The sequence below is a fragment of the Arachis ipaensis genome, chromosome B01 (genome assembly GCF_000816755.2).
Source record: "Arachis ipaensis cultivar K30076 chromosome B01, Araip1.1, whole genome shotgun sequence".
Lineage (NCBI taxonomy): Eukaryota > Viridiplantae > Streptophyta > Magnoliopsida > Fabales > Fabaceae > Arachis > Arachis ipaensis.
This window is the reverse complement of record NC_029785.2, coordinates 33,201,801-33,213,777: the sequence shown is the minus strand read 5'-3', so window position 1 is coordinate 33,213,777 and position 11,977 is coordinate 33,201,801. Positions and strand designations below refer to the sequence as shown.

The following is an 11,977-nucleotide window of genomic DNA, read 5'->3' as shown; positions in this document are numbered from 1 at the left end:
ATTGTATTTACATCTTCGGATCATCTTTGATCAGTTTTATGCTATCTTAGACCTTTATGGGGGCTGGCCATTCGGCCATGCCTGGACCTTGTTCTTATGTATTTTCAACGGTAGAGTTTCTACACACCATAGATTAAGGTGTGGAGCTCTGCTGTTCCTCATGAATTAATACAAAGTACTATTGTTTTTCTATTCAATTCAAGCTTATTCCGATTCTAAGATATTCATTCGCACCTCAATATGAATGTGATTATCGTGACAGTCATCATCATTCCCAACCTATGATCGCGTGCCTAACAACCACTTCCGTTCTACCTAAGATTGAATGAGTATCTCTGATATTCCTTAATCAGAGTCTTCGTGGTATAAGTTAGAATCCATGGACGGCCATTCTTGAGATCCGAAAAGTCTAAACCTTGTCTGTGGTATTTCGAGTAGGATCTGGGAAGGGATGGCTGTGACGAGCTTCAAACTTGCGAGTGCTGGGCGTAGTGACAGACGCAAAAGGATCAATGGATCCTATTCCAGTATGATCGAGAATCGATAGATGATTAGCCATGTAGTGACAGTGCATTGGACCATTTTCACTGAGAGGACAGGATGTAGCCATTGACAACGGTGAGGCCTAACATACAGCTTTCCATAGAAAGGAGTATGAATGACTGGATGAAGACAAGAGGAAAGCAGAGTTTTAGGAGGAACAAGCATCTTCATACGCTTATCTGAAATTCTCACCAATGAATTACATAAGTATCTCTATCTTTAATTTATGTTTTATTTATCTTTTAATTATTAAATCTCCACAATCAATTGAATCCGCCTGACTGAGATTTGCAAGGTGACCATAGCTTGCTTCAAGCCGACAATATCCGTGGGATCGACCCTTACTCACATAAGGTTTATTACTTGGACGACCCAGTGCACTTGCTGGTTAGTTGTGCGAAGTTGTGACAAAGAACTAAGATTATGAACGTGCGTATTAAGGCTTTGGCGCCGTTACCAAGGAATGAACCGTCACGATTTCCACGGACCAATATGAAGGCAAAGAGAGGAAAACATTCAGAGGTAATTAAATTGATAATTAACATGATTCTTTAACACTTAATTATGCGATTAGATTTCATGGTTTTTCATTTTGTTGTAGCAGGCCTTTTGACCTTCCATTGTGATGAAAAAGTGGCTGAATATTAAGCCTAAGGCCAATGATTTTAGTGAAGATGAAGTTGATGCTAAAACTGAAACCGAAACTGAGAGGATGATGGTTTGCATTTGGAGTTTAACTACTACTACAATCATTATTGTATTCATTGCTTTTTGTTTCTTTTTTTTTAACTTTGATTGATTTCTCTTCTTGTTTCAGGTTCTGTTAAGGATTCAAGAACTCGAATGCTCCAAGATAATCCACCTAGAACTCAAGGGAACCAATGCATATTCCAAAGTCAATTATCATCAGGCAATAATTCTCTTATTGGTTACAAAAATTGATAGCATCTTGTCATGGTTTGCATAGAAATTAATCCTAATCTTTGATTTGATATTTGTGATTCAGATGCAGCTTGCAAAGGAAACAAGACAAGACACAGAAGAGGGAAATCAGAAACACTTCGTGCTCAGTACATAAATTCTAAGGAAGTGAGGTATGTGGTGATGATAATCATGCATTGCATAATCAACATTCAGTTCAGTAATCAATGAAATATGCATCTTGAGCATGGTTCATTTTTTTTTCTGCAGGGTAACAATTGGAACTTGGAATGTTGCTGGAAGAACTCCAATATTGTGGCATTAATGTTTTCTTTTCTCACCATGTTTTACCTTGGATGCTGTGTTCTCAGTTTGTTGGCAAAACTTGATAAGGTGGATAGATCCTTATGCTTCGCCACTGGAATGGCTGCTCTGAGTGCTGTTTTTCATCTTGTTCAAGCTGGTGCCTTTTCTTTCTTCATTGTGCTATAATCTGGTTTTTTGTCATTTTTAGTTGTGAAATTTAGATTAGATTCATCACTGAGTATTTAAGAATATAAGTAGCTTCATGCTTTGGAGTCTCTTCATGCATTCACTCATGCAGTGCAGTGTCATCACTATTGTTATTTTCCCTAGATTATTCGTTTGTTGGATTCATTTGGAAAACTTACTGATTAATGCACTATGGGACTGAAACCCATGAATTCTCAAAGGACTGTTCTTTTTCCCCCTTTTTGATGCAAAAAATATATTTTCTGATATTTGGCGCTGATAATATATTATAGTGTAGGTGAGAAAATTGTTGCTGGAGATGATCTATACGTTGGAACAGACAGGTTGCTGTCCTGAGTAATTCCAAAGAATGGCATTGTGGTCAAGTTAGTCTAACTTGTCAGTTATGCTTGTTCATTTTTTTTCCATAACTAGTAATTAATTATGGCAATAAACCAATCAAGTTTGTTTGTTCCATGAAGTAAAAGACCAATTACTAATTGTAGTTGAATTCTTATGTTTGCAGACGGGTAAATACAACTGATCTTAATGAGGTTGCATCTGCTATTGGACCCCGTACTAAGCTTGTGTGGCTTGAGAGCCCAACCAATCCTCGACTACAAATTATTGATATTCGAGTATGATGCTGAATGTAAAGTTCTGAATTTTTAGTGTTGTTACCTAAAGTTTTTTGCTGTTATCAACTATGAAGTCCTTTATAATCATGATTTTGGCTTTGACTATGGAATATTCTTTGGTGGTTGCTTCTCACAATAATGATATTTTTACCCTTTATTAGTTCATTCACAGAAAATATCTGAGATGGCTCATGCCCATGGTGCTCTGGTGTTGGTGGATAATAGTATAATGTCACTTGTGTTGTCTTGGCCATTAGAACTTGGAGCAGGTATAAGCATTATTATTAATTTTTTTTATTACTATTATTTGACGGTATAAGCATTATAAGGCAATGGCAATAAACATATTCTCTCACTTTTCTTGTATTTTATGTTTTAGTCACTTGATACTCTATTCTTATCCTAATATTTACTCCATTTTTGTTGAGTAGAAATAGATATTGGATGAGATAAAATGAAAAGCTTTAACTCTTTATTGTTCCCTGCAGATATTGTTATGCACTCAGCTACCAAATTTATTTCTGGACATAGTGATATTATGGCTGGTGTGCTTGTTGTGAAAGATGAAAGGTGGTTCTTGATTTTTAAGGTCTATCTATCCCTCGGTATCTTAATTTCTAAGCTTAAATTATTATGATTAATGTAATTTTATGTGATTTGATGCAATTTGATTGGTCAAAGACTCACAGTATTTTTTGCATTTCAATGATCTATTTGTAATTTGTACAATTCAATTTCCAGTCTTGTAGCTTCTTCTATACTTATCAGATTCCTTTTTTTTATTGATGTAGTGATTGAGAAAATTTGATTTATCCAAAACACTTTGATTGTCATTTTGTATTTTACGATTATGTGTGTGTGATTTCATAGGATTACAGTTTGTCATTTAGTACTCATAATCATAATGTGTCATATAACTCAGAATATTACACATGGTTTTTCTCCAGCATCTTGTCTACTTCCTCAAAAGGGAAAAAATTGCATATTGAAGAACTTAGCTATTCAATATAGGGCATTCATGCTTTCATAGTGTTATGGTTTAAAGATAGACCTTCCTTTTTTTATCCTCATCAACTTTTATCATGGCCAATGACATGTTTGATTTGTGCTGATGAATATTGAAGGACAAGGTTATACAATTTCAGCAGTAACACACTGCTATCAGCTTCGGAAGGAAAAATACGAACCAAGCGAGAAACAACTTCATGTTTTGTCCACTGGAAGATACTTAGTAAATCTATATTTGGAAAATTTGTTAGAACAATCTTGATTAGTGCAAATTTTCAAATTCTATTTTATTAGTTTCAATATGTAATTCCTTGGCTGTGTGTTATAATCAATATTAACAAATAAAATTTGTCTCTGTTTAAGTATAATAATCATCATTATTAAACTAAATTTTATTATTTCTTGTAACGAACCTTTTCTTAATGTGCATTTAGAAAGTTCAGTAGTTGAGATATTTAGAGTTGACGTTGAGAATTTTTTTTTTTATATTTAGAATTATCTTATATTGGGAAATTGTGTTATAAAAAATTTAGTTTTTAAATTTGATAGTAAAAAATAAATTTTTAATTAAGAATATATAAATGAGATGAGATTAATGAATTATTTGAAATTAAAAATAAATAACTACAAGGTTTGTGGAGGTTTGAAAATCTCACAAAATAGTTAATTTGTGTTATATTGAAAAGTCAATTTGTGGGAGTTTTAAACTGCCACAAAAGTGATTTAAAAATGTCACAAAAGTTCAATATAAAACTCCTACTAAACACACAGGAAACCCCACTGAATAGATTGTGGAGGTTTTTAAAAACCCCCCACAAAAGACCTCGTGGCAGCTCAAATTTTGGGGGTTTTAAAAATCCCCACAAACCATTTAGTGGGGGTTATAAACCTTCACAAATAAGAAAAAAACTGCCACAAATAAACAAAAACCTTGTAGTGTGCATTTGAAAAAAAAAAAGAATATATACGGAATAAGAACTCCTGACCTATGGGTTCCCAATACGGTAAAAGTGTCAAATAAATACAATGCACTATAATAAGAACTCACTAAGCATCCTAATCTCCCTTTCATCAATTATTCATCCTAGATTCTCAATAATCCATAACTTAGGCAACTGTCTTGGGGGATACTAAGTCTACTTTAATTTCGTATCTTTTCCAACTATCCAAACTTTCCAGCTTCCACTTTAAAACAAAATCATAACCAAAACCAACACCAGCTAGTCGTTTCAGTAATTCTATATCAATACCTCATATCTTCACCTGGAGCAAGTGAACCCACTTCACTACGTCTACCTAGGGAGCTCGAATCATCTCATCATCTCATTTCAACAAGGACAATCCTTAGCGTCAACCAACACCAGTTAGAGGGACCTCTCAGTTGTACAAACACAAACAATGCAAAAAAGTAATAGACAAGTAAGGCATGTAATAAGGCAAGTAGCATTTAGTCATATAAGGTATACAATTAGGCAAACGATACAATTAAGCAAATCCTATCAAATCAAACATATGCAAATGATGTATGCATATCCTATGGCCAATGAGCTCATCCGTCGGCTATACAGCCAAACCCGACATGTCCGGTAGCTAACCCGGATATCTCTCTCAATACGAAGGGAATCCTCAACCTCCTATTCAGAGAGAGACTGTGATGAAACATAGGGAATCCTCAACCTAACTCATTCACATCACAACCAGGAATCAAATTGAAGGGAATTCTCGACCTTCTCCATTCAATTTTCTGATGTAGCAAGAAAGGGAATCCTCAACCCCGCTTGCCAACCGTAACAAGAGAGGGAATCCTCAACCTCAACTTGTCTACCACAGCAAGAAAGAGAATTCTCAATCTCAACTTATCTATTCGTGAGCGGGACAAAGCCATCATCCTCATCACATCAATCCAAAACTAATTTCAATTCAAATCATCAAACATAACCAGAATTCAAATTAATAATCACAAGATTTAATCCGAAGGGAGTCCTCGACCTTATGTTCAACCCTCTGGTGCGACAAGTGAGGGAATCCTCAACCTCAAGCTTGTCCACCACAACAAGAGAGGGAATCCTCGACCTCAACTTGTTTATCATAGCAAGTGAGAGAATCCTTAATCTCAACTCGCCTTTACGTGAGTGGGATAACACCACCGTCCTCACTACACAATTCTTATTGTCTCTTTAACCATAATCACAACATCAGAGAGGGAATCCTCTACCTCAACTTGCCTATTCACTTCGGGTAATAGTGCCTGTCACACTTCTCAATCACAATTTCATCAAAATCTTCACTCACGTATATAACATATAACTCAGAGGGAATCTTCAACCTCCCAAACCCATCATCATTCTCCAATTATCAATAACTTAGACTCATCCTTTATTTCGCTAATTTTCATCATCATTCTCATTATACTCAATCGTAATCCATATCCGTCATTTTTCTCTTTGTCATAACCCTTCCCGTCATACTTAATCTCAACTAATTCATGGTCCTTTCTCATTATCAACATCATTCTCATAATTTAGTATCAAATCATAACTTATCTTTCTTTATTATACTCATTCACCGTATTCATGTCATTCTGCATCATCTCACATTTTACTCATTTTCCTTCGATTCACTAACTCAACTTATTAGGTCTCATTCCTTAACTTCTCTATCCTCAAATACATCGGCTTTAGACTCTTATCGGGGTTTATAAAGGTTTAAAAGGCTAAAGAAATGATTAAAAAGCTTAAAAATACACTTTTGCAAAATCTGGAGGTTGCACATACGCATGCATGGTCCTGCTGCTGCGTACGCATGACCCCAATTTTAAACCATTCTGTGTACGCATGCAGTGTCCGCATACGCAGAGGCCAATGCCCACATACGCATGTCAAAGGCCGCGTACGCATCCATATCAGAAAACAGAAAATCTGATATGTTGCAGAAATAAGTTTTTCAGTCCAATTTTCAAAACCTCATAACTTTTTTCCACAAAATATCTTTTTCAACCATTCTTGAATTGTTGGAAATATCGATAAATGAAAATCTAGTTTTGGAGAATTTCCAACTCTGAGGATCGAGTTACGGACCATCGAATTTGGTCAAAAATTGGTTTTTATCTAAAAATAGAATTTACAAAGTTTTCCAATGGTTCACAAGTATCAATCATTTTCAACCAACAAAATGAACCCAAACTAACTCAAGTCACATATTCACACACAACCAAATCCAAACCTACTCCATCTACACATTCCAACTCAAATACATCCATTCCACATTTCAAAAACCTCATTTTTCACTATTTCATCAATCAATCAAATTCTCATACGTTCCATACCAATTCTTCATTCAATCTTATACATTATCACACAATTCAATCATCACTTATTGTCCTTACCTTTTCTTAGCCTCTGGCCCAAAATTCACGGTCTCCGGCCCAAATTCACAATTTCAATGCATATTCCACAAATCAATAATCATTATCAAAATCATCAAAGTTCCCAACACACTAAACATGAAAATTCACAGAATTCTCAATCCAGTCATTAATTTCCACAACATATCAACTATATATATTAATACCAACATTTGTACAATACAAACCTAATCCTAGGGGCATCTAGCCTAGGAATTCTTATCACACTACACGATACTTAAATGAAACTTAAACTATACCTTGTTGACGGTAGTTCACACCCACACTTGAGCCTCTTTCACAAAGACACCCACAGTTGAATCTCCACTTCCAAGCTCACCAAGGAGTTCCATAATCCAATTCAAGTTTTCAAGAGCACAAAAAATTCATGCAACAACTCTAACACAACCAATATCATACATATGTCAACCTAGGGTTCATAAATTTGATAAATCACAAGGGTTTTGAGGTTTCTTACCTTAACCCATAGAAATTTGTGATGAAACTCACCATTAGCTCATACTAGAGCACTCTTAAACAACCAAAATCACAATATCTCAACTTACACTTAACCAAAAATTTGAATTGAAGGGGAAAACAAAACTGGACAGAGGACAATGGAATACTCGCTACAATACCTAGATAGAATCGAAGAGGAAAAGACAAGTTTCGCGTGGCCGCACACGGCTCGTCAATCAAAGCTCCGAAGAGAAAGTTATGGTAATTTGAAGTTTGGGAAGTTAGGGTTTCTTACTCTCATCTCTCTATCCGCCTCTCTCTCATTCTCTTGGGTAAATGAGCTGAAATGCTCATAACTAGTATTTATATATGTTGGGTCTTGGGTCTAACTTGGGCCTTGTTCACTTATATGGTCTGTTTGACCCAATTTTAGGCCAAAACCATTAAGATTAGCATTTTAATGTGCGTTTTAACTATTTTTACCATCTCAATTGCAAATTTTAACCTTTTAATATTTCTCATCCAGAATTAATTTTCTCAACTGCAGTATCGGACAGATCTCAGCCAATATTGCCGGTCAAATTTTTAATGTGTATTTTTACACAGAAAATTATGTTTTTTGACTCAGAAAAATTCACTGAGTCTAAATATCATATTTAAATGATTGAATTTCAATTACTAAATTTTTTAACTATTTTCGCCCATATTTTGATTTGACCAGATTTTACATTTCTCAATTGGTAGAAGTTTCTCAATCAGTGAGATCCTCTATTCAAGATTCCTACGTGTAACACTGTCACCATTAGAATATCACGCTTTCGGTTGTGCCACTCTAATAGCAAGGATATTACCATGACATATCCATATATATTTATATAGAGTAGGAGTCTTTACCTGCAATCCTTATTGACTTTTCTTTGAATAACCGGTATGTATTTTTTTATACACTTTATTTCCTTCTAAGAATAATTCACACAAATATACATAAAATACATCACAATTCATGACCGCACTTTTATTTAGAGTAGTTTACGCAAATAAAATATAAAAATATATAATTACAATTCCTATCCATCTTTATAAGATGTAAATTAACAATAACAAAGGCGAGGGAACATCTAACATAATAAAACAAATAACATACGCCCAATTCTTGCCTTCTTCGTCTATTTTTCTGAAAAATACTGGATGTAAGGGGTGAGAACCAAACCATACGATCTTCTGTCGGAGAAGGGAATGCCACAAATGTAATAGAACTAAATGCACTTAGTCAATGCACATCTCAGAAAAGCTTGCGGTCTTTATTTTCTTTATTTTCAAATATTGTCACTTATATATATAATTTCATATTTAAAGGTTCCTTAGTCATATGTGATTCACAAAAAGCACAATAATCTTTAAGTCTTTTCTTTAGGGGTCAAAGACACACCTAAGGGTTTTCTATCCAATAAACTACCATATCTTTTTCTTATACATTCAACACACAAACTAGCCTAAGGGCAATCTGAAGTCAATCTACCTCAATCTCCATCACCTCTGTGTACCAGCAAACACAATCAAATCAAACAATCAAAATACATAAGCAAGCACATAGAAAGCATTTAAGACATAGCACGTAATCAGGTAAAACACATAAGCACACCACAGCAATAAAATATACACCCAAACAATTCAAACAAATGCATATGATACTTGACTGTGTTATTGACCATGAGCTCACATATCGGTTATACTGCTAAACCCGACACATCTGGTAGCTAACCCAAACATCATCTCTCTATTACGCATCCCTAGGAAGAATATAATCGATGGAGTGTGTCTTTCTACCTTCTCCTGGAGGTATCACCAGGGAAAATAAATCGAGGGAGAGTGCCTTACCACCTTCCCCTATGAGGCTATGCTATATAAAATGAAGGAGAGTACCTTTCTACTTGCAATCAAAGAGAATGTGGGCGAGATAAAACCACTATTCTTACATCCACATCGCAGTACTTAGCAAGCGAGACAAAACCACCATCCTAGGCAGACGCAGGTGCCTTATCAACAACGCAAACGAGACAAAATCCACATCCTTGCCAATTCAGTAGTCATATCTCAATCACAATCATGCAAGCGAGACAAAACTCACATCCTTGCCAACCAATAGTCATCATTCATCATAATCATCATCAACCAAACCATCATCCCACATAATCATCATCATCAGTTATAATTACTATCTTAACCAATTTCATAAGTTATAATTTATCATGACTCTCCACTATCACTAAGACATTTAACATCCTTATTAATCCGTGAGTGAGACAAAGCCACTGTCTTCTCTATGGGTGGGACGAAACCACCATCCTGTAGTAATACTCTCACTACCAGAATGTCACGCTTCTAGCTGTGTCACTCTGATAACGAGGATATTACGATGATATATCAGTAATAAGTAGGAGCCTTCACCTGAAAAATCCTCCTAGGCTTTTTTTTTTTTGAAAAATTGGAAATATTTTTCTTTTATACGTACATACATATATACAAATCGTCATACAACACTATTACATTCACAAGAATAACTTATACAAGTAACATGTTAATATTACATACATGTATAATTACAACTCATATCCCTCTTTACGAGATATAATAATAATGGTGAGAAAAAATAATAACCAAATACAAATCCAATCTAAGGATACAGAAGTAATCCAAAGCTTGCCTTCTTCATCTATTTTCCTAAAAAAATATAAGATTGTAGGGAATAGGAACCTAACCACACTGACTCAGTAGAGAGGTTTCAGAATTGTCATAAAATGATATATTTAAGAAAGTTTGGTTTACCATAGTGATCATTGCTCATCCTATGAATCTTTTTCCTAACCATTTATTTCATTACTTTACTCCATCCAGTTCTTTACTCATTAATTCACCAAACATAAATCTTTTTCTCAATAATATACAACATACTAATTAAATATACGACCCAGCATAGGCTACCCAATTTCCCTCATTCCAAGCCATCAACAATGTCCATCCCAATTTCACGTCAATATATATATATATATCAAGCATTAGAACTCATTCAATCAAGGCCTCCGACCAAAATTCATTCAACATTCAAACAATCATAAAGTCGATCTCTTACAAGCCACCACACTCTACAATAAGTCCGAACCAATAAATCACAATCACAAGTAATCAGACACTCAAACAAACAATCACACATGGAGAACAATTATGACCAGCAGTATAATTAGCGGTTACATAGATTATCAATTAGGGAAACTGATGGAGGATAGATATCGGTCTAGAAAATCCAAAGGTTTTCAAACTCGAATGTCGCAATATAGTCTAAACTGACAAGTAACTCTCAATCAAAGTTTAGATGAGTGTCACAAGAATCAAATCAATTATCGGGAGTAGGATCCCGGGTCATTTTTCCTAGGACTTGCAATTGAGTGCACATCATTAATTAGGAAATTTGGGGGTTTTGAATTGCTTGCGGAAAAAGTAAAGTGACTAGAATCCTAAAACAAATAACAATTAACAAGTAAAATGTGACAATTAGGAATACCAAACAAGTAATTGACTATCTAACAAGCATGTAACTAAGCTGATCAGAATAAAATGGTATGTAACTAAGAAATACGAAATTAAGGTAAAAGAGCTAAGAAATTAAAGTCAACGAAAAGGGATGGCAATCAATTAATCTAAAGAGCCTTGGATAGGGATGAGAACTAGGCTTCCTATCCTTGTTATTAACCACAAATATGGTAATTAGCAAGAGTATTCCTACTAAGTCATTCTCTAACAATGAAGGAAAGTCAAGTAAGCATAATTAATTTCAATCCACAAGTCCTAGCCAATTCACTAATTTGACTTAGTGAAAGACTAGCGTTAGTGGAAAACAAACCAATTAAGAACCCTCAGTTACCAACTAGAATTAGACATTAACAACTCAAGGATACCCAATTACTCAACCCCCAAGCCAAGAAAGAAAATCTACTCCATGTTCAAAATAAACATTCTATCAAACACTTGGTGAGCAAGCAAAAATAACATCATGTAATTGAGAAAATTAAGCACAATTAAATCTATCCACTAATAATGAGCAATGATCACAACACAATTAACACATATAAACCATGAAAACTTTAATGCATTAATAGAAATTCAAAATTAACAAGATCCATAAACTAACAAACTAAGAGAAAGTAGCTAACAAAGTTTCTAAGTAAAATTAAGCTAGAGAAACTATAATTAAAGCAACAAAGAAATTCAACAAGATCCAAACTAGGAATCAAAATAAACTGTAATCAAAATGCACTAAAACCCTAGAGAGAAGGAAGAGTTTCTCTCTCTAGAAACTTAAGAACAAAAATTAGCTCAAAATTAAGAAAATGTGTGTAGGCCCGTGTATGTCAATTCCCCCTTTAATTTTTGGCCTTTCTCCATTTAGAATTAAGTTGATTTGAGCCTAAGAGAGGTGCAAAAATCACTGGCACATGCAATTCTAAGAAAATCACGC

The 11,977-nt window shown here is 34.6% G+C and overlaps 1 pseudogene; it reads left to right on the top strand.

Annotated features, from left to right (window-relative positions):
* Window positions 1,807–3,707, top strand: LOC107605176 (annotated as a pseudogene).